The sequence below is a fragment of the Bubalus kerabau genome, chromosome 15 (genome assembly GCF_029407905.1).
Source record: "Bubalus kerabau isolate K-KA32 ecotype Philippines breed swamp buffalo chromosome 15, PCC_UOA_SB_1v2, whole genome shotgun sequence".
In the NCBI taxonomy this organism is placed as follows: domain Eukaryota; kingdom Metazoa; phylum Chordata; class Mammalia; order Artiodactyla; family Bovidae; genus Bubalus; species Bubalus kerabau.
In genome coordinates, this window is record NC_073638.1 from 84,907,980 (window position 1) to 84,927,981 (window position 20,002).

The 20,002-nt window shown below is 42.1% G+C and overlaps 1 long non-coding RNA gene across 1 annotated transcript; it reads left to right on the plus strand.

The window, feature by feature from the left end:
• Positions 1–604: 604 nt before the first annotated feature.
• Positions 605–18,544, plus strand: LOC129628636 (uncharacterized). The gene is made up of 3 exons (XR_008702836.1): positions 605–752; positions 4,482–4,538; positions 18,067–18,544. It is a non-coding gene; the product is annotated as an uncharacterized LOC129628636 (long non-coding RNA).
• Positions 18,545–20,002: the final 1,458 nt, after the last annotated feature.

The following is a 20,002-nucleotide window of genomic DNA, read 5'->3' on the forward strand; positions in this document are numbered from 1 at the left end:
CATCACACCTCAGGAAAGTGTCTAAGATCACTGGGGCTGGGATCTTAAGATTCAGCAGGTCTGGTTTTGAGTGGGCCCCCCCCCAGCCCCGCTCATAGTGCTGAAAGTCAGAACTGCTAACTGGCTGAAGGGCGTGGGGATGGTAGAAATGTATCAGAGGAAAGAACTGGAACTGAGAATGGTGCATGCAACATCAAACAGGCAAGAGGAAGGAGAGGCAGGAGGGCCTAGGAGCCTCAGCTCTTCTCTCAGAGCCCGAGGGCCTCCGGCCAGCGTCCTTCTGATGTGGGCTGTGAATAAGTCCCTTGACACCTTCATTTGCCTGAAAACAACCACACTTGTACATATCACTAACAACTCTCATGATTGATCCCTGAGCTGCAGACAGAGATTCCAAGTGCTTTGATGGCTGCCACCTTCCTCCACCCCCTTGGATTCTCCCCAGTATTTGATAATTTCTAAGGCCAAGTAAGAATAGTAGTGGAGAGCCCTATGATTCAGAAACATGGCATCTATACCTCCCCAAGCCCTTCCTAGCACCCAAATTGTAACTTTCTTGGCATTTTATGTCTGGGTACTTGATTGTGATCTTCTTTTCTTGTAGGTTGTCCAAGTAATGATTGGCCTGATCAACGGTGCTCTGGGACGTATCTGGCTACGTTTTTATACCAGACAATTTGAAGAACTTTCCGTAGAGTATAAGCCTATAGCCTTGCTATCAGGATACCCATTTTGGACATTCTTGTTTGTAAGTAAATACTCTCACTGGTGAGCATTCATTCGTTTCTTGAAGATACTCAGTGACTGCTTCTGTGGCCAGGCAATACGAGAGAGATACCATCAGTGGAGACATATAGTCCCTGCTGTCGATTCTTCTTGTGTCTGTTGAAGTCATTTTTAAATGACACATTTATATATAAAATTCTTCCATACAAATATCCTATTTAATTAAGTGAATGTTGAGCCCAAGGAATGGTAAGTTTCATAAAGAGCATGTTAGTCAAGAAGGCGATGGCTGGCAACTGCCGGGCTCCCCCGCAAGGCTCACGCTTGCAGATGAAATAGGCACGCTAACAGCCAGAGCGTAACTGCTCAGGCAGCAGAAGGGACTTTTAAAAGTAGTTCATCAAAAGAGCAAAGACGAGGAAGCGGGGTGTTCCTGGCATAAGAGATTTGGAAGGATTCCACAGGGATTACTAAGGGATTTGTGTTGTTGTTGCTCACTAAGTGATGTCCAACTCTGCGACCCCTTGGGCTGTAGCCCGCTGGGCTCCTCTGTCCTCCCAGGACAAAATCCTGGAGTGGTTTTCCATTTCCTTCTCCAGGGGATCTTCCCAACCCAGGGATCGAACCCACACTTCCTGCATTACTAACAGATTGTTTTACAGCAGAGTAAAATAGTCCATCTTCTTGACCGTCCCCCAGATTTCTCAATAGTATCTCCTATCTCACAAAAATATTGTCAGTTCACCAGCTTGGCAAACATCTACCAAATACCTGATGTGGGCCAGGCTCTGTTCTAAGGGCCTCAGTCATTACACTCACCTAGGCCCTCACAGGCTCTGTTCTAAGGGCCTCAGTCATTACACACACCTAGGTCTTCACCTTAGATCAAAAGGACTGGTGGGGGTGGATAGAATGTAGGGGAAGGTGAGGACGTATGAGCTGAGTGCGGGTTGCAGTTTTTTACAGCGTATTCAAGCTTCATTAGGAAGAGACATTTGAGCGAAGACCTGGAGGAGGAGTGGACCTGGTGAGTCCCAGGGATATCCGGGGGCAGAGCGTGCAAGGGCAGCAGGGCCTGGACTGGCAGCTGCCCTATAGGGCTCGCTGGACACCAGGGAGGCTGGTGTGGTCAGGGTAAACCGAGCTAAGAGAGGACCGGTAGAGAGGAGACCGGGTCTACATGAGAGGGTAGCTGAGAGGAGACCAGTTAGAGAGGTCAGCTCTGTATGAGAGGAGGTACTGGGCTGGCCAAAAAGTTCCTTCATGTTTTTAAATAAAAATAAAAGACACATTTTTCACTTTCACCAAGAACTTGGTTGAGCAGTGTCTTCACCGTCTTCTTCCACTACCTTCTGCCATTTTTTAAGCAACTTCATGATTCCATCTTCCCAAAACCTTTCTATATTTTTGAGAAAAGAATTGTTCCAGGTGTCTTTTGCAGTCTTCCAAAGAACTGAATTTTTTCCCATGAAAAGAATTTTGTTAAGACTGAAATAAATGGGCATTTGAAGGTGCAGTGCCTGGTGAATACAGCAGGTGGAGCAGAGCTTCGCAGCCAAGCTGTAACAGTTTCTGCCTGGTCGTCAGAGAAACGTGGTGTTGCAGTATCCTGATGGGAGACTGAGCATCTTCTGTTGACTAATTCTGGACACTTTTCTTCCAGTGCTGCTTTCAGCTGGTCTAATTCGATCCTTTGCAGTAGCAATTTCCTCTCCCAGAGGGCTCACTCACTAAGTAAATGCTTATCATGCAGATCTCAGCTTAAACGGCACCTTCTCTGAGAGACCTTTTTGAAAAACCTCTTAAAATTCCCCCGCATGGTACCCTCTATCATATCTTACCTTTCTGATTTCTTCATACTTTAATATGACACGGAGCCTTAATATGTAGAGGCCCCGTGTATCTGGGGCTCCTGCCCTGTGGACAGTCTTTTTTTTTAATGTCATACGTGCAGTTTTTACCAATGGAAAAAACATCAGTTCTCTATTGAAGGATAATTGCTTTACAGAGCTCTGCTGTTTTCTGTCAAACTCAACATGAATTATCCGTAGGTACACATATATCCCCTCCCTCTTGAACCTCCCTCCCGTCTCCCTCCCCATCCCACCCCTCTAGGTTGATACAGAGCCCCTGTTTGAGTTTCCTGAGCCATACAGCAGATTCTTGGTGGCTATCTATTTTGAGGCACCAAAAACAAGTGTCTTTAACTAATTTCAGAAAATAATAAAATATTTAGGATAAGTTCCTTTGCAAGTCAATGTGTGATTCTTACTTTTCAAAAACTAAACTGCAGATTAGATGTTCTTAAATACTATTTTCTGTTCATAAATTGTTTTCAATAGCATATTGACTATTCATTGAAAAGACTCACTAAATTATAACTCTGTATTTTCTAGTGATAAAGCTGGTAGATTCAATAAGAAGTTATTAAATGAAACTAATACAATTTTATTTACCCTCCATGCCAGAGTCATGTTAAAAATATTCCATCCAAAACACCAGTGTATCATAAATCCAGTAATGGTGTTCTCTATCTCTGTAAAAGAAAACCCTGGGATTTGTTATTAATACTAGATAATTTTTTCAGGGGCCATTATAGAACTACAATAGGAATTTTGGTATTTCATGCAAATTCCTCTCAAACTTCTGTTACCCTTTGAAGAAACTTCAAAAAAGAAAAGAAATTAGTTCAAATTGCTCGAGAGAAAACTTCAAAAGGTATTAAAAGTTGGGCTACTCTTTTGGGGAACCCAGAAAAATAATTGTGATACAAGGAAGAAAGCCCTAACTTATTTCAGTAAGTAAGACATATGTAGCTTTCTGATATATAATAAAGAACTTGACTCCCTGGTTTCTGGAGATAGCCTCTAAATTCCTTTGAATTCCCCAGGTGATCAGAATATCTTTCTTATTCACGGTGGGCCTCTCATATGATACCTGAGTTTTGGGGGGCTGGCCATGCCAGAAAGACAAACCTTGAATATATAATGGAACCCTATAATGAAACTCTGAACAGGTGAGTTTCCTGGTTGATGATACACATTGATGTGCCACAAGGGTGTTGCATGCTGAGGACACAGAAATTTTATGCATAGGACCATCCCAGAGGTCATCTGATGCACCTCTTCATTTGGCTGGTCTGGATTTGTATCCTTTGTGATAAAATTATAATCAAAAGTATACTACTTTCCTGAGTTCTCTGAATGAAATCATCAAATCTGAGATGGAGAGTGGGAACTACATATTTGTTGAGGGCTCCCCTGGCGGCTCAGTGGTAAAGAGCTTGCCAATGCAGGAGACTCAGGTTCGCTCCCTGGTCTGGGAAGATCCCCTTAGAAGGAAATAGTAACCCACTCCAGTATTCTTGCCAGGAGAATCCCATGGACAGAGGAGCCTGGCGGACTACAGTCCATGGGATCACAAAGAGTTGGACGTGACTTAACAACTGAACAAGATATTTGTAGCCACTTGGTTGGAAGTACAGGTTGTCTGGAATTCCCTGAGCTTGTAGCTGGTGTTTGAAATGAGGACAGCCTCACTGAGTGAAAATAAAAACTTATAAACTATTTTCAAATGTAATAAAATTGTTATGGATTCTTCATTTAGCAATTAATGAAGTTGATATGATGCTATATTTTACTGACTTTTCATTAAACTTATTAATTTTTCTAAAAAGGTGTTGTTATTGAAGTTGTGAGAAGAAGTCCTTGGATGATAATGAAAAAATACTTATGTCTGCCTCTTTTCATCCTCAGTTTATCGTATCAGGAGTTTTAACAATACAAACAGAGAAGAAGCGTTCCCCAAATTTGGTGAGTCAAAATAATTGAAGGAATTTTTTTTTTATTTAATTTGTCAAAAGCAAGAGTATCATAAAGAGGAGATACCACTGCATCTTAAACAGTATATATCTATCCAAAATACTAAAATGCAAAATATTGTTTTATAATATTTACAATTATTTTAATAGATGTAATCCAACAGAATTCTTTGCTAATTTCACAAAATATTAAAATGTAGAATGCATGAAACAAACCAGAAAATCAGATGTGAAGTTTTAAATAAGGTATGTCATCCTTTCAAGTTGATATGTCAACTACGGTAGAAGACGTGTACACGGGTGCATGGAAGCCGTGGGAGAAACATATGTGTGAACAGCATCATAATGGCAAATCAAGTTAAGGGTTATTGAATAGTTTCTATGTGCTGGATGCCTCAGTACGAGCTTTTGCGCATTCTCTCTCTCACACACACACGCTAGCAGAGTGGGTAATATTATACACCCATTTTATTTGTTTTTTAATTGAGATAGAGTCGATTTCCTCTTCGTGGATCACAGCCTTGTCATGGCAAAGGAGCTTGTGTTCTCAATGAAGCTATGAGCCATGCGTGTAGGGCCGCCCAAGACAGATCATGGAGAGTGCGGACAAAACGTGGTCCACCGGCAGAGGCAGTGATGAACCACCCAGCGTTCTTGCTGTGAGAACCCCCTGAACAGTATGAAAAGGCAAAAAGACACGACAGCAGAATATGAATCCCCCATATCAGGAGGTGTTAGATGTGCTGTGGAGGAAGAGCAGAGGGCAATTACTAATAGCTCCAGAAAGAATGAAGCAGTTGGGACAAAGCAGAAATACACTCAGTTGTGGATATGTGTGGTGGTGAAAGTCAAGTCCAGTGGTGTAAACAATATTGCATAGGAACCTGGAATGTGAGGTCCATGAATCAGAGTAAATTGGACGGGGTCAAGCAGATGGCAAGAGTGAGCATCTACATCTTAGCAATCATTGGAACTAAAATGGACCGGAAAGGGCGAATTTAACTCAGATGACCATTGTATCTACCACTGTGGGCAAGATTCCCTTTGAAGAAATGCAGTAGCCCTCACAGTCAACAGAAGAGTCTGAGATGCAGTACTTGGGCGCAGCCTTAGAAACGACAGAAAGACCGTAGTCCCTTTCCAAGGCAGACCATTCAGTACCACAGTAATCCAAGTCTGTGCCCAGCTACTAATGCTGAAGAAGCTGAAGTTGACTGGTTCTGTGAAGACCTACAAGACATTCTAACGCTGGCACCAAAAAAGGTTGTCCTTTTCATTGAAGGGGACTGGAACGCAAAAGTAGGAAGTCAAGATAAAACTGGAAAAACAGGCAAGTTTGGCCTTGGAGTACAAAATGAAGGAGGGAAAAGGCTAACAGAGTTCTGCCAAGAGAACACAGTGGTCATAGCAAACACCCTCTTTCAAAAAAACAGGAGAAGACTCTACACATGGACATCACCAGATGGTCAATAGTGAAACCAGATTGATATGTTCTTTGTTGCCAGAAATGGAGAAGCTCTTTACAGTCAGCAAAAACAAGACTTGGAGCTGACTGTGGCTCAGATTCTGAACTCCTTATTGCCAAATTCAGGCTTAAACTGAAGAAAGTAGGGAAAACTCTAGGCCATTCAGGTATGATCTAGTAGCCCAGACAGTAAAGAATCTGCCTGCAACGCAGGACACCCTGGTTCAGTCCCAGGGTCAGGAAGAGCCCTGGAGAAGGGAATGGCAACCTACTCCAGTATTCTTTCCTGGAAAATCTTATGGACAGAGAGCCTGGTGGACTAAGGTGCAGGGAGTTGCAAAGAGTCAGACATGACAGAGCGTCGGCCCTGCTGCCGTGAATGCACGGTGGTGGCGACAGTGGGGGGAAGGAGTGAGACCTGACGGACGGGCGCCCGAAGAACTACGGACCGAGGCTTGTAACGCTGCGTGAGAGACAGCGTGGAAAACCATCCCAGAGGAAACGAGATACAAGAAGGCAAAGCCATTGTCTGAGGAGGCTTTACAAATAGCCGAGGAAAGAAGAGTGAAAGGCAAGGGAGAAAGGGAAAGATATCCCCAACTGAATGCAGAGTTCCAGAGATTCGCAGAGAGCTAAGAAGGCCTTTGTACATGATCAATGCAAAGAAATAGAAGAAAACAACGGAATGGGAAAGATTAGAGATCTCTTCAAGAAAGTTGGAGAGATCAACATTTCATGCAAGGATGGGCATGATAAAGGACAGAAATGGTATGGACCGAACAGAAGCAGAAGAGATTAAGAAGAGGTGGCAAGAACACACAGAAGAACTATACAAAAAAGATCTTAATGAACCAGATAATCATGATGGTGTAGTCACTCATCTAGAGCCAGTCATCCTAAATGTGAAGTCAAGTGGGCCTTAGGAAGCATCACTACGAACAAAGCTATGGAGGTGATGGAATTTCAGCTGATCTATTTCAAATCCTAAAACATGTTACTGTTAAAGTGTTGCACTCAATTTGTCAGCAAGTTTGGAAAACTTAGCAGTGGTCCCACGACTGGAGAAAGTCAGTTTTTATTCCAATCCCAAAGAAGGGAAACACCAAAGAATGTTCAAACTACCATGCAGTTGAGCTCATTTCATATGCTACCAAGATTATGCTCAAAATCCTTCAAGCTAGGCTTCAGCAGTCTGTGAACCCAGAACTTCCAGATGCTCAACCTGGTTTTAGAAAAGTCAGAGAAATCAGAGATCAAATTGCCCACATTCATTGGATCATAGAGAAAGTAAGGGAATTCCAGAAAAACATCATCTTCTGCCTCATTGACTACACTAAAGCCTTTGACTGCACGGATCACAACAAACTGTGGAAAATCCTTAAAGAGATGGGATTACCAGATCACCTGACCTGCCTCCTGAGAAATCTGTATGTGGGTCAGGAAGCAACAATTAGAACTGAACATGGAACAACAGACTGGTTCCAAATCAGGAAAGGAGTACGTTCAGGCTGTATATTGTCACCCTGCTTATTTAACTTATATGCGGAGTACATCATGAGAAACGCTGGGCTGGATGAAGCACCAACTGGAATCAAGATTGCCAGGAGAAATATCAAGAGTTGGACACAACCGAGCCACTGAACTGAACTGAACTGTGAGCTTTTTAGTCTTTAGGCAACCCTTCTGTTGATGGGTATGACTGTGTCCTGACTCTGCTTGTTGTTCGGCCTTAGGCATCTCGGCACTGGAGCCTACAGGCTGTTCTTGGCACGAATGAGCCAATGCGGCAGCCAGCAGCAGCAGCATCTGCACAGCTGAATGTTCCCCGGTGTGTGTGACACCAGTGTCTGTGTCATGAGCATGAGCTGCAGCCGCCCCTGCCTCTCCAGGAGACCCTGCAAGACCAGAGATAGGTCTGGCCTAGGCTCCTAGCAAATTCCTGCTTTTGCCATGGATCCTGGTGCATGTGAGATTCTTTACAGTGAAGTCTTTATTTTCTGCAGTCCTGTGAAGCTGCCACAATTAAGCGCTGCCAGTCTTCAAATCTAATCAAACTGATCACTTGGATCACAGCCTTGTCTAGCTCAATGAAATTATGAGCCATGCCATGTAGGGCCACCCAAGACAGAAGGGTCATGATGGAGAGGTCTGACAGAATGTGGTCCACTGGAGAAGGCAGTGGCAACCACTCAGTATTTTTGCCTTGAGAACCCCATGAACAGTATGAAAAGGCAAAAAGATATAACACTGAAAGATGAACGCCCCAGGTTGGTAGGAGCCAAATATGCTACTGGAGAAGAGTGGAGAAACAGCTCCAGAAAGAATGAAGAGGCTGAGCCAAAGCAAAAGAAACTGGGAAAGGGGTACGTCAAGGCTATATATTATCACCTTGCTTATTTAACTTATATGCAGAATACATCATGTGAAATGCCAGAATGGATGAAGCACAAGCTGGAATCAAGATTGCTGGGAAAAATATCAAGAACCTCAGATATGCAGATGACACCACCCTCATTGCAAAAAGCAAAGAAGAACTAAAGAGCCTCTTGATACAAGTGAAAGAGGAGAGTGAAAAAGCTGGCTTAAAACTCAACATTCAGAAAACCAAGATTATGGCATCCATACCCATCACTTCATGTCAAATAGATGGGGAAACAGTGGAAACAGTGACAGACTTTATTTTGGGGGGGCTCCAAAACCAGTGCACATGGTGACTGCAGCCATGAAATTAAAAGATGCTTGCTCCTTGGAAGAAAAGCTATGACCAACCTAGGCAGCATATTAAACAGTAGAGACATTACTTTGCTGACAAAGGTCCATCTAGTTAAGGCCATGGTTTTTTCAGTAGTCATGTATGGATGTGAGAGTTAGACCATAAAGAAGCTGAGCACCGAAGAATTGATGCTTTTGAACTGTGGTGTTGGAGAAGACTCTTGAGAGTCCCTTGGACTGCAGGGAGATCCAACCAGTCCATCCTAAAGGAAATCAGTCCTGAATATTCATTGGAAGGACTGATGCTGAAGCTGAAGCTCCAATACTTTGGTCACCTGATGCGAAGAATTGACTCATTGGAAAAGACCCTGATGCTGGGAAAGACTGAAGGCAGGAGGAGAAGGGGACGACAGAGGATGAGATGGTCGGATGGCATCACCGACTCAATGGACATGAGTTTGAGTAAACTCCAGGAGTTGGCGATGGACAGTGAAGCCTGGCATGCTGCGATTCATGGGGTCGCAAAGAGTCGGACACGACTGAGCGACTGAACTGAACTTATCCTCCTTCCTTCCCCGAGGGAAGCATGTTTATGACTTACTAAACTGTGCATATAAATAGAAGTCTGCTGTGGAGCAATGAAAAGGAGAAAGCTAACGTAAAGAGTGAGAGTGAGCGTGGGTCTGACAGTGCTGAGTGAGGGGAGCCAAAAAGAGAGCAATCAATACTCATTGTATTACACGTGTATTTTAATTATACTTGCATGAAAAGAATTGTATACCCATTGTACAATTTTTAAGGCCAAAATTCACCTCACTGCCATTGGAAATTGTTACAGGATTCCTAAAATTTCTTTTTATGTTTATGGCTTTAATGTTTTCAGAATGGCATGTCTTCAACAATGAAAAATCAAAGGAATTGGTAGATATTTAGGTAAATATAGATGAATATTGACTCCATGAGATAATAGAGATAATACTTTGCAAATTTCAAAATATATGAAGAAGCCAAAATACTCGACAATAGTATGAAGGCTGAAATAGAGAGTTAGGTGGTCTAAGGTCTCTGCATTGTCTGGGCAGATATTAAAGTATCAGTCACTATTATGCTTCAGCATTTAAGAATTTTTTGTTAAAGGAGTAAATGAAATGCATATATGCAACATCCAAAACAGAAGCCAGAGAGAGCTATTGGGATCTGGGTAAATTTGGAGGTTGGGGAACCCATAGAGTAACTTTGGTTCTGGAAACATCAGATATTAAACAAATCATCCACTTTAACATGTATGCCAGGAAGGGAAACTGAGAACTCCGTCCCGGCTTGTTTCTTTTACATGTGATTAGTTGACATTTCGTGTCTGTTCCAGTTGAAGTGTGCCATAAGGATGAACATGAGCAGTTTTTTCCTTGCAGTGCTTGGTCTAATTCTAATCGGATTTGAAATTACACTCTTTTTATTTAAAAGAGAAATGATTTTTTGGCAAGAAGTAAGTACATGTTATCTATATATTTATTTTTTCTTTTACAATTAGCGACTTTAAATTTGAAAATAAGCTGAGAGGGCTTTGGTGCTGCCCTGATGTGGAAGTGATGGAGGCTGTTAATGCCCATTTGGCGTGGCCGCAGACAGTGGCTGCAAATGACTGAGCAGATCCTGAAAGCTGAGGCGGCCAAGCTGCAAGGCCTCAGTGAGGGCCTCGCATGAGGTAGCTAACACAGCAGACAACACATGTATGATACACGTATCCTACACATATGTTGTTGTCATTCAGTCGCTCAGTCATGCCCGACTCTGTGCAACCCCATGGACTGCAGCACGCCAGGCCTCCCTGTCCATCACCAATTCCCAGGGTTTGCTCAAACTCATGTCCATTGAGTCGGTGATGCCATCCAAGCATCCCGTCCTCTGTCGTCCCCTTCTCCTCCCGCCTTCAGTCTTTCCCAGTGTCAGGGGCTTTTCCAGTGAGTCAGTTCTCAGCTGCTAGCCTCACCATTTGTGCATAACAGGTTCATTCCCAGATGCCGGAGCTCTGACGTTCTGTGAACGTGCTGTTCAGGGCTCGTGCATCCGACACAGCGAGTTCTAAGACTAGGAGCCTGTCACTACAGCCTCTTCTTCACGGTTTACCAACTTGGAAATTACAGGGTCTCAGCTTCTTTCCTCCCAGGAGGCTGCTCTGTGAAAATTTGCCCACATGATCCCCAACAACCAGTTCTGTCAAAAACCAGTTTTGTTTACCAAAAGGAGCATCTTTGTTCAGGCTCTCAGTACCTGTTCTTCTAAGTGAAAGTCGCTCAGTCATGTCTGACTATTTGCGACCCCATGGACTACACAGTCCTTGGAATTCTCCAGGCCAGAATACTGGAGTGGGAAGCCTCTCCCTTCTCCACCGGGTCTTTCCAACCCAGGGATGAAACCCAGGTCTCCCACTTTGCAGGTGGATTCTTTACCAGCTGAGCCACTAGAGAAGCCCAAGAATACTGGAGAGGGTAGCCTATCCCTTCTCCAGCAGATCTTCCTGACCCAGGAATCGAACCACGGTCTCCTGCATTGCAGGCAGATTCTTTACCAACTGAGCCACCAGGGAAGCCCGTAAGTGTTCAAGAGAGAGTCAGAAAAGATCTGCCCAAGTAACTTTCTGAATCTTTCCAGGCAAAGAAATGCAGCAACTTCTTGATAAAAACAGTTCTTTTTTTCTCCACTGGCACTCAGCTCATATTTTTATACTAAATCTGTTTTCATGATAAATGTTGACTAAAGACACATGTATACATATTATAAGATGTAATAAATTATAAATGAATTATTTTTTAATATTGTATCTTATTCCACATAAGTTTGAAAGAGGTTAAATATCTATAAATTAATTATAACACAATTGAAATTAATTTAAAGTGAGCAAGTATTAAGGAAATGTTTATTAGCTTCCATTGTCACAAATATATAGTATGGTTTTATATATTAGTTTGAAAGAAAATTGCTGATACTAGACCATTTCTTATCTACAAAAGATATTAATTCAGGGTGGTTCAATCCTACATATTAAATTATTCCAACATATGCGGTTTGAAGTATGTTCCTTGTGAAATCATTAGGAAAATAATATTGTAAATATGTCGGTTTTGGGATCCTATGAATTTTCAAATGTGAGTCACATTGCTATAAGCTCCCTGGTAGGGAAAGTGAAAACGAAATTCAGTCATTACACCCAGCCCACCCTCTGTGTCCGAGAAAATGGGCTCAGGTGCCTTAGCAGTAAAGAATCCTCCTGCCCAGCAGGAGAAGCAGGTAATGACCCCTGGGTTGGGAAGACCCCCTGGAAAAGAAAATGGCAACCCACTCCACTATTCTTGCCTGGGAAATCCATGGACAGAGGAGCCAGCAGCTACAGTCCACGGGTCGCAAGGCGTCATATAACTGTTAGCAAGCTGCTAATGAGGCTTAAATGCCCCAGGACTGAAAGAGTTGCACCACAGCCCACTCCCAAAACGTGCATTTGGAGATAGAATGGCAAGGGGAGTCTTCTCTGGCCATAAAACAATTGATTTGAATCTTGAAGAAAGGCAGATTTTCAAGCAAATACGAAGTTTCATTAACATAGTTTAAGAAAAACATTTCCATGAGTAAGCATACTGGTTTGCTGAGCCATTATCAGCTCAAGGTTTGAGAAAAGGTTAGTTTTAGGCAGAAGAGATTTTGAGGAAAAGCAGATTCCAAAGCAAATACATAGTTTCATTAACATAGTTTAGGAAAAACACTTCCATAAGAAAAACGCATTAGTTTAGCTTCTCAAAGTGAAGTTCCCGCCAGGTGTTGTCATGGCAACACAGGGTTAAAGGCGCCTCCTTTAATCTGGAGTAAAGAAAAAGAATGTCTGTCACTTGTAGGTTGTTCTTCCTGCCGCCTGGGGACCCCTGGTCTTCCTACCTGAGTGTTAACTCTCTTAAAACTTTTGCATCAAGTGCCAAGAAACTGTGAACCAACAATGCTGCTTCTCAGCGGTCTAGTTCAATCAAAAGATAAAGCCTGGAGAGCTGGAGCATTAATGAGATTATGTACTCCTAGTATTTCATAAATAAATCTTGGATCATTGATAAGAATTGGTTGTTAGGCCATTCTCAGGTATATGCTATTCTGGAATAACTCAAACATGAAGACATTTGTAAGGGCCTGAAAGTTGTAAAAATTAGAAAAGATGGTAGTAAGTTTTATGTTTTTAAATGGAATTTGAAGAGCAATGTTTTCATATAGATGAATGGCGAGCCTTGATTAACTCTGAAATATTTATAGTTATAGCGGAGACTTTTTTTAAGCCCACATTCCAGCATATAAATGAAGTTTCAAATATTTTACACAATAAATCATGTGAAAAAATATTTTAACTGAAATTTGGAGGGGAGGATTACATCACTCAAGTCAGGCATAAGGAAACAGTAACACTATTTTAAAAAGTAGATTCAAGGATCGTAACTTCCTAGTCATCTCACTGGGAAAATTAGTGGTAAAATTAATCAAAAATAACTAAAGAGTGTTCATTCAGCAACACATAATGCTAAAAAAAAAATAAAGTGGACACAGGAATTGTATGAAATTGTTAGGCAAGACAATGAAATTGAGGGACATTTACCCAAATTAATCATTTTTTAAAAACAACTGATATCCAATATTCTCAGTGGTGATCATTTGTGCGACCAGGTATCAGTGTGGACCACTCCTGCTTCATGGCAATTAAACAATGTCTTTAGCATTTAGGGGAACACCTGTCCTCTGCTCCATGTAAAGTATGCCTACATATCTTCCAAAAGGCATTCCAATTATTAGAATATCATTTCAAACCTAAGCGAGACCATATCTAGACCACTTTATGCCACTGATTATCAGATCTTTATTACCTGTCAGAAAATGGATTTCTGCTCATCCCAATCCTGTCATATTCACAAAGATCACCATTTGTGATAAATACATCCAGTATAGTACAGTTTGTTCCAGTCTGCAAAGCGTGAACAGAGGCCTGAGTAGTCTTCTTGAACGCTGCTGCTGACAGGGCAGGGTGGAGAGATGCGCGCAGAACAGTCTGGTGGTGTTTACCATGAGCCAGCTTTCTTGAAATCCATTTTAATCACTCAAAAGATGAAAAGAGTGCTATGAGCCAAAAATGTGTAGCAAACTTGAATAAATTATATTTCTATATATTAGCTTGCTACAAAAGTAATTACAGTTTAACACTGAACTTTGCTGGTTGATATTGGAATATATTCTTAAATATTATAAACATTATATAGATACTAAGTATCTAAATCATAAAGGTTTTATATAAATGAAAATAATGTTTAGGGCATGATATTAAATGGAACAAATGGGATAATATACCATTTACAACTACACCAATGTTATGGAAACACAGAAATGAGGTACAGAAATCTTGAACCTGGGATTCTGCGAGCCATCAGAGAACTAGGGTGGGAGACACCCCATAGCAAGGGTGGGGTGAGGAGAGAAGGGGACCTGGAAGCAAGCTCTCAGTCCCTCCATCCTTCAGGACTACTTACTGGCTGTGCCATTTTAACCCCTTCAAGTCACATTCTTCTCTAAGATGAGACTAATGCTTCCAATCACAAAAGGTTGTTGAGTGAACTCAACAGTAATGCATATAAAAAGCATAGCATAAATGTCTAGCCATACAGTAAGTACTCAAAACAAAACAAAACAAAAAGTCTGCTACAATCATTATCATGTAAACAGTCAAAACCATCCAAGTTGTATTAAGATGGTGGACTATTACAGGTAAAGTTTTCTATTTTGTAAACATTTTACAATTTTGTATTACCTTGATGATGTGAAACATTTTACAAATGTAAAGGTCTGTGAGGAATATAGAGTTATTTTTTGTATTTAGAAAACTGCAATGATTCTTTCTGTGTATTTGTGGATATTCTCCATCATGGAATTGATCATAGCAAGGAAAGTGGTCAAATGGGGGAATGAAGCATTTTATCGTCACAGATATGTAATACGTAAGTATTTCATTTATCTGGTGAATTAGGAAGTACTGGCTTCTGTTATGAACCCATCAAGGGGATTAAGGTTTCAGCAGGAATTGTTTGACTTCGTGTTGTCTCTGAATAGTGAATATGAGCTGCAGCTTTCTGGATTCCATATGTCTATAGAGCAATGAAGATAAACAGTTCTCTTCAGATAAAATTTTAGGATTGGGGTGTATGTGTCTGTATCTTCATGAGAAAGTAGAGTAGGAGATGCATCCTTTTCTGCCTGGAGTCTGTTTTATTTGAAGTATAATCCTAAGGAGAGTGATCCGCTGGCTGTGTGACCTCTAATTGTCAAGTAAAGTTTAGATCCCTGAGAGGCGGGCATCTCAGAGCAGAAGGAAGATACGAGGGGAGAAGTAGGTAGTGACAGGTCCCTTTATCAAACACGGCAGGTCCTGGGAAAATAGTGATACCAGATTATTCATCTGTCTGCTCCAGTATCTCCTGGGGATTGGCCAACAGCAGCCTTGGCATTCAAACTCATTCACAACTCACTGAAAGTATGTCAGCCTTCGATGGGAGAGAAGGAATGGAAATAATGAACTCAAATTACCTGAGGGTAGAGCAAGACAACCTCAGGTCAGAGCTGTGGACTGGCAGCTGGGAAAGCTGCAAGCCCTGGCTAGTCAACATTCACAAAGCTCTGCTCTGACGGGACAGTTGGGATTTGCATGATGTATTTTAAAATAACCCTAAATAAAGGAAAGCCTCTCAGAAGGATATTTAGCATATGGCTGGACACCTACCAATAGTGAGGCTAAAGATTTAGGTAACATTTTAAAGGCATCAGCTACCAAGAAACCTGGACATGGAACAACAGACTGGTTCCAAATCAGGAAAGGAGTACGTCAAGGCTGTATATTGTCACCCTGCTTATTTATCTTATATGCAGAGTACATCATCTGAAATGCTGGGCTGGATGAAGCACAAGCTGGAATCAAGATTGCCAGGAGAAATATCAATAACCTCAGATATGCAGATGACACCACCCTTATGGCAGAAAGCGAAGAACTAAAGAGCCTCTTAATGAAAGTGAAAGAGAAGAGTGAAGAAGTTGGCTTAAAACTCAACATTCAGAAAACTAAGATCATGGCATCTGGTCCCATCACTTCATGGCAAATAGATGGGGAAAAAATGGAAACAGTGACAGACTTTATTTTGGGGGGCTCCAAAATCACTGCAGATGGTGACTGCAGCCATGAAATTAAAAGATGCTTGCTCCTTGCAAGACAAGCTGTGACAACCTAGACAGCGTATTCAAAAGCAGAGACATTACTTTGCCAACAAAAGTCCATCTAGTCAAAGCTAAGGTTTTTCCAGTAGTCATGTGTGGATGTGAGAGTTGGACTATAGAGAAGGCTGAGTGTGAAAGAATTGATGCTTTTGAACAGTGGTGTTGGAGAAGACTCTTGAGAGTCCCTTGGACTGCAAGGAGATCCAACCAGTCCATCCTAAAGGAGGTCAGTCCTGGGTGTTCACTGGAAGGACTGATGTTGAAGCTGAAACTCCCATACTTTGGCCACCTGATGAGAAGAACTGACTCATTTGAAAACACCCTGATGCTGGGAAAGATTGAGGGCAGGAGGAGAAGGGGACAACAGAGGATGAGATGGTTGGATGGCATCACTGACTCGATGGACATGAGTCTGAGTGAACTCCAGGAGTTGATCTGGACACGACTGAGGGACTGAACTGAACTGAACTGAACTGACCAAGAGACCAAGATCGCTAAGCTCTGTATTTTTTGGAATGAAATTCAGTCCACATGCTGAGATAAAATATATCTGGGGCCGTATTAATAAAGATATAGCCTCAGAACAGGAAGGAAAAGAAGGAAATAGCTGAGTCCCTACCCAAGAAAACAAATGCTAACATCTGATCATTTCAGTTCCCTACATACATTTACCTAGTGTTATCAGGTTAATTCAGAACGGAAATTATTTAACTTTGAAAACGTTCATAAGGAGAAGAAAAACCTAACCAGGGCGGGGAGCTTGGTGAGGCTGAAATGCAGTATTGGAGAGAAGGGGTGAGAGGCATGGACCCAGCAGCGGCTGCTGGGCTGGGTCCCAGGTCCTCGGGCTGTGAGTGACGCTGGCTGAAGCTGGAATCGTGGGGCGTGGAGAAGAGGAAGACTGGAGTGAGAGATGTTGAGAAGACAGTAACACAAGAATCCTCTCTCACCCATGCAATCAAACGTGTGATGGGAGGTGCTCCATTTTTCTTTAAGTGAAAATGTTTTACCATACAGCCTTGTATAAGATCACACTGCACAACATGTGGGTGTGAAACTAGTGTATTGTCATATGATCGCCATTATGGTGACTAGCACCTCTATCATGCCACGTAATTATCATTTCTCTTTGTGATTGGCATAAGTAAGATCTAGGCTCTTCGTAAGTTTGACGATTAGGATGTAATACTGTTGTCGTATTCAGTGCGCCGGGCCAAAGTTTGCAAGCTGATTTCAGTCCCTGGGTCCCTACGTCTTGACCCCCTTGCGGAGAGCTGGTTCATGGGAAGGAGAGAACCAATAGACCGTGGAATGTGAGGAACAAGGGAGAGTCATCAAGAAAATTCCGAATGTAAAAGTACGTTTTGTGTGTCGTTTACGCCTACACCACAACAAATGCCACTGGACCAGGTGCGGTTTTGTGCTGACCACAGTGAAGCAGTCAGGAACGTTCCATTTATTCTAAATCCTTTTATTGCATAGTAACCATGAAGCGTGGCGTTAAGTTCTTAATACTTTAAATTTATTTGTTTGACCAGAAAAAATAAACATCCTTGTGTGTCTGGTGTAGAGGTTTAGTGTGTATAAAGCATGGTCACTGGCTTCTAACCTAAAAGAAAAGGAAAACATCAAAAGCTAAATATGTTGATTCCTGAGGGGAGAAACCTTCAACGGTGTAATTCCCATCCACATCCCTTCCAGGATGACCTCCAAAATCCTGTAGTCCTACATAGACAGTCCTCTCTAATCAATTTTTCAGATGTGAGCCTATCTGTTCAGAGACGAGATGACTCAGGAAGAGGCTTAGAGTCTCTGAGAGTCCAAGTGAGAATTGCCGTTCTTAGTCAAGAACAAGCCAAGAAGAACAGAGATGAGTTAGATTTACTTGACATGACTGAGTCCTCCCTGTGGGTGCCCCGTGTGCTGTGTCTCTGAATCACCATACAAGGTATTTAACTGGGAAGAACTTGAGAAGTTATTTAGTAGGAAAATTCAATGACTTAGATTAAGACCATTTCTTAAAATGTATTAACGATCAATCCACTAACACTTTGCTTATCAGGTCCTTGATACAAGGAGTTCCTTTTATTACATACTAAAGAACGGAACCATCAGGGCCTCGGTCCAGAGTGAAAAAGTTTAATGGCAAATGAAAGAACATCACCAAAAGTACAAGCGGCTTTCTAAAAACCCATTTTAATAAAGTTTGTCCTGTTGTTTCTTTTTCCCCATCCTGTAAATAAACATTAAAATGGGTGACTCGGTTTGTATTCTCTGTGGTTTGTATTCTCTGTGGGGGATGTTGAATGTAATGTTTTCTCAGTTTGGATCTGGTCATCTTGAGTTAAAGAGTTCTTTCATCCAGGAAAACCCAGTAACCCACAGCCTGGACCTTCCTTCCCCGGCAGAGATCCCAGAGCAAAAAGAAGCAAACCTATCTGAAAGTCATACACTTAGAAGACACCACCGGATTCCAAAGGAAGGAGGAGAAAGTGAGCGGACATCTTTCAGGAGCAAACCCGGGCAAGACCAGAAAGGGGGAACGCAACTGGTGAAGATCCCCGTGACCCGTGGGGCTAGTCGGGGACATCAGAGCTTCCCCATTTCCAGACCTGAGGTCCAGTGGATCACAATACAGGGGGGAAACTCCTGAGCCTCCCTCAGTGGATCCTTCACCCACCAGACGAGACTTCAGAAACCCAGCTTGCTCTGGCAAGTGACCTTGACCAAGGAACACGTGTGAAAGCATGGTCAAAGCGGTATTGTCGAGTGGTAAGATGAGGATTTTATACACATATGTATATCCCTGAGGAAAACTAATATAAACACTTACATAGGAAACTAAATCCACATCAGTCTATGACTGAGAGCTAGCTTTTTGAACCTCAATATTGGGAAAAGGGAAATGAAGACTTTTCGTAGCATTACAGAAAAACGTAACAAATTTGGAGAAAAATAAACATAAAAAAACTTCCACCTTGAAGTCATTCCCTCAGGATAATACTGAGCATGTTCATACTTAATACTGATGTGAATTTCATGCTTGCTAGGCATCTAGCTTATTAACTCCTCCCAGTGTTCTTAGCCTGATACACATCGTTAGCTGTGAGATGGGTCTTGCCATACACCTTCCCCAAATCAGGAGGCAAAACCTCATATTCCTGAAGGCAAAGAATCAACTAACAAAATTGTGTTTTAGATGTTGCAAATCTGAGCTGTGGAGAATTTGTGCTTAAACCATGATACAGATGAGTCAAGGCTTAGAGACACATTGATCTCCCAACAGGAAGAGAGCCTTGTAAGTAGTATTCCTCTTGTTCTGTGTTATGAAAATCTGTGTGGGGAGCAGGAATTCATTTTCCCTTGTGGGTTGCTCTGGAGAGGGAAACAGTCCCAAGTCTGTGTTTTATTGAATACTCAGGATTCGGAGATCCACTAATGATCCCAAGTGTCACACACACTCATGACCAGGTGGACTGGCGAAAACGCACCAGTTTAGCCACAGACTCTTAAAAAAGACTTTCTTCAGCCTGGAAAGAAAGTGGCAACAACATTAATGCTTTGATGGCTCACACACAGTGGTTACTGCAAGCACCCGGTTAGAATGACAACTTAGAGCCAGCAGTCCCTGATTCTGTTTGCCAGAAATAAGTTGTAAAGAAGCAGAGTTCTTCCAACTCAGAGGGATCGCTGCGCTGAGGCTTGCCTGGCTATGCGGTAGTATATAAAATATGCTTGATTTCCACATGGGAAAAAGAAAGAATGAAAGGGGAAAAAGGCCCCAGGGAGAGGGACAAGTTCAAAACAGGCATAATAATAACAAGATGGAGACAGGGAGGAAGCATAATGTTGATGGGATAAAATTTTAAATCCTGACTCGAAATCATTATTTCATTGTTAATGGTAAAATAAGCAAAACTATAAGATCCCCATAGTCTTGAGTAGTCTTTTTGGGGTCAACGATAGCACTAAACATGTTTCTGAGTGGTCACTCCTCA